This window comes from Sinocyclocheilus grahami, unplaced genomic scaffold (assembly GCF_001515645.1).
Source record: "Sinocyclocheilus grahami isolate Dianchi unplaced genomic scaffold, SAMN03320097.WGS_v1.1 scaffold62.1, whole genome shotgun sequence".
NCBI classification, from domain to species: Eukaryota; Metazoa; Chordata; class Actinopteri; order Cypriniformes; family Cyprinidae; genus Sinocyclocheilus; species Sinocyclocheilus grahami.
In genome coordinates this window covers 680,837-685,157 of record NW_015505241.1, presented here as the reverse complement: position 1 = coordinate 685,157, position 4,321 = coordinate 680,837, and positions in this window count along the sequence as shown.

Sequence of the window (4,321 nt, the reverse complement as noted above, 5' to 3'; positions counted from 1 at the left end):
CCCCCAACCAGTCCGCTATAATATTTTCAAAACGTAACCGGTCCGTGGTGTAAAAAAGGTTGGAGACCCCTGCTTTACAGTTCCGAATGATGTATTACTCTTACCTTTATGAGCAAAAATGACAGCGTATTTTAAGTTGTTTCCACTATTATTAAGAAAAAATGCAAGTGATATCCTGCAAAGTGCATTTTAGCTTCCACTCTGTGCACAAACAATTGGATATGTGCCTAATAGCGCACATTTGTCTAGGTTAAATGTTTAAACTGTGATATGCTTTAAGTGTTTTATATGTATAGATTTTATTTAGGCAAGTCGTGATGATTTGAGAAGGCTAAATTTATCAAAAACAGGCTGATCAACTCACTGTCTGCTGCAGACCGCTTGCTCCTTACTTTAAAAAACTAAAAAGTTGAATTTAACAAATAAAAAATTATCCAAACATATTTCTAAATTAACTTAAATGAAAATAAATATAACCACTTTGCCATTCAAAACAAAACTATTTTAAAGGGGTCATATGATGCCATTTAAATTTTTCCTTTCTCTTTGGAGTGTTACAAGCTCTTGGTGCATAAAGAAGATCTGTAAAGTTGCAAAGACTAAAGTCTCAAATCCAAAGAGATATTCTTTATAAAAGTTAAGATTCAGCCACGCCTACCTAAAATCAGACCGATGAGCTTTGTAAAAATCGACGCGTTTCAGAAAGGCGGGGCATAGAGGAGAAACAATAATGTACAGTATGTGGAAAATAATGTGTTTTTTTTACTTTAAACCACATAAACACATTTCATTACACCAAATAAACAAAATAATGTTCTTTTTAGCAGCACCATATGACCCCTTTAATGGCTGCAACAGTGTAATGGGGAAGAGAGAAAGAGAGAAAAAAGACACAGGCTCCAGTCAGACTCACTCAAGCCTAAAAATTCTGATAAGCTGTCGGACTAGGGCCTAGATTTGAGGCCCGTGAAGGGCTCTAATCTCTCATATTTTATTACAAAATCTTCATTTGTGTTCCCGAAGTTGAACAAAAGCCTTACAGGTTTGCAACAACATGAGAGTGAGTAAATGATGACAGAATTTTCAGTTTTGGGTGAACTAACAAGTAAAAGTATAAATCACTTTAGTAGTGAACTAACTAGTTTAAGTCATCATATGTTCCATGTCACTGGTTTTTGTCTAGTCAAGCTCATTGCTCATGTTTAGTTCCTCATCAAGGATTAAGTTCATAGTTTAAATTTTGGATCTTCACAGTTGTAAATAACACTTATAATAGTGTATGAGCTGTCAACACTGCAGTAATTGCGATGTATTCCGCCGAGCATATTTTTACATGCTTAGGGCTTGAGTCTCAGGTGCATTTGACTGCTCTACAAAACACCCTCCTTCCCCCATCAGCACCTGTAACATACCTGCCGAACAGAAAACAAAGAGAGCCTCTGTTCTGCCCCTACGGCTTTGGACTCCACTGGGAACCATGTCCATTCTCAGCTCAGATTATACCTTGATTCTCTCCATATGCTAACCTGAGCCCTCCTATTCCCCATTGTCATATTGCACTTACTTTGTGCCAGGAATACCTCGTCAGGTTTTTTTTTTTACTCCTGCTGTATCAGGAACAGAGCTGCTATGTATGTGGGTATGTGTGTTTGATTATGGACACAGTTTCATTGGCCCCATCACCAAAGAGAGATACCTGAATAATAGATATGGGCAAGGGTAGAAAAACTGTCATCTACTCGCGGGGGAGGAACAACAGCACTTCATCCAGTTTATTGCATTTCCTCTGCAGAAACGAGAAGCCAGCAGCACATGAATCCTGCGAGCAAAACCCACACAACCTCTGAGAAATGTAAGTATTCTGGACCTCCCATGAGTTCAAAATATAAATACTTAATAATATCCACAGACCGTGACCCACACACAAATGCGCACACACAAACTCTACATCTAGAAAATTCACAGATATGGTTTATCTTTCCTAGACTCATCTCCTGAGAGTATGATTCACGTCAGGGCATAAACACAATTGTCAACATATGCCGTTTTGACCTGCACATGAAAAGTGTTGCATATAACACAGCAGAAGGATCCTTTTACAGGCTTGATTAGTTGATTTTAGAACTAAAATAATAAAATGAAATACACATATATATATATATATATAATATATAATATATATATATATAATTTCTGAGTCAAAAACTGTAACACTTTACAATAATTAACTAACACGTTAATATACTTTAATACATTAACTAACATTAACTAATCGAACCTTATTGTAAAGTGTTACAATTATTTGTTATTAAAGCATGTATATGTTCACAAAAACATTAAGTTAAACAGAAAAGCAAGCAGGTGTGCATGATTTGGCATGGCAACCAATACAAATAATAACCGTTTCCTACCTAAATCCTGCGTTTGAACCAAGCTCGGTTGCATAATCACATCTGTGCTTCTCAAATTATTATCTTTTTTTATATAGTGTAGTAGTTAGCTATCTCTGTGTCGTACGTGGCTGCTTGTCAAGCATGAAAAACACAAGTTTTATTTAAATTCTGAATATATTATCATATAGGCCTACAGCATGCAGAGTGCTCCCTTTAAATTTATAAAAAACTGTCACTCATTCATCCCGATTTTACAAAGTTCCAAAAAAAAACCAACCAAACAAAAAAACAAGGAACGTGACTACACTATGAAACTTTCGTAATATCTTTGCTAGAAAGAAGTTACGAGCAATTAGAATTGAGAAATCAACAAACATGTCTGTGAATGGCTACACTGCTCACCTCTGAGCAAATGCATTGTAGATACACTGGATTGTTTGCCAAATCTATTTCGTTATGCTATTATTACGAAGAAAACAGATCCTAGACCAGGGGTGATGGGCAGCTTCTCCATCTAAAAGCAATCAGAAGCAACAGCAGGCATTTATATGAATAAGACTATTATACATGCTAAACTCGGTCCGAAAGGGGGGGGGGGGGGGGGGGGGTGTTGCTGAGTTTCACATCAGTTTAATTCTATTTTCTTAAATAGAAACTAGTTTTTTCTTTTGCATTTTGCTATAGGCCTACATCAATTCAAATTCAGTTAAAATTCAAGACATCCTCAGTTCAGTTCTTAGTGGTGCTCAATTGGAATAATGAGCACCACTTAATTTTCTTAATGTCATAACATTAAATTAATTCAGGTAATAATAAATAAATCCTGGTTTCAGTCTGGACAACCACCAGTTTGATGATACATCCTAAATCCTATAAATTATATGTTAATCACTGGCTTTGCCTCAAAAAGGTCATCAACAAGCAGGGTCAAAGCTGAAATCACTTTAACTTTGAGCTTTGAGAGCAATGTTTCACTCAATAGAGTTCAATGCTTTGAGTAATGATAATAGAATTTCAGAAGTAGTTCTGCAGTGCAGTGCTAAAATAAGTATCAGTTCCTCAACAGTGGTTTTGCACGAGTAGGTTGATGTAACATCATCACTTTTCTGAAACCCAAAAAGGGTTTGGCTTTGATCATGTTTGGATGGGAGAAGGACACATCGAGCCAGGACACTGCCAGCTGAACGTCTGAATGGAATATTGATCTGAGTGACTCCTATTAATCCATTAGATAAGAGAGACGTGTTGACCTTGTGCTTTGCCGCCCTACGCTTACAATGAAAGTAAAGATCACAATTTTTTAGAGAATTTTTTTGGCAGGCCGCCTGGGTGCATCAGCTGATATTCTTGAAGCAGCGTGTGTGTGGTTTTGTCTATGATTTTCTATGCACTGTATTTTAACTACATGCATAAGGTCGTTGCAAATGCAAATATTTCCCAGACTTTTGTGGCATTGTGAGGGTGGTAGAAGTGGATGTGCATGTATATTTAATGGCAAACATCCCTCTGGCCCAGCAGGACTGTAGATGCTAATGAGGACTGGCAAGTTGAGAACAGAAAGTGCCACTCGTCTCTTCCCTTGATACACACCAGAGAGAGAGAGGGGGGAAAGAGTTTAAAGAAAACATCTATCGTTGCACACAACTCCCACTATAGGGAGGATCCGGACATCTTTTGAGAATAAAATATTTTACACGTGAACAGCAAAGCTGTTTACCACCATGCATGGAACGTCTCAGTTACGTATGTAACCCTCGTTCCCTGAAGGAGTGAACGGAGACGTCAAGTCGGATGACCGACGAATTGGGATCTCTCTTAGAGGGACCAATCTACTTTGAGTGTAAACTAAACGAGCCAATGCACATTGGCATGCGATTATTGCATCCAACTGCTGCTGATCACAGCGTGAGTATAAGTAGGCAGCAGAT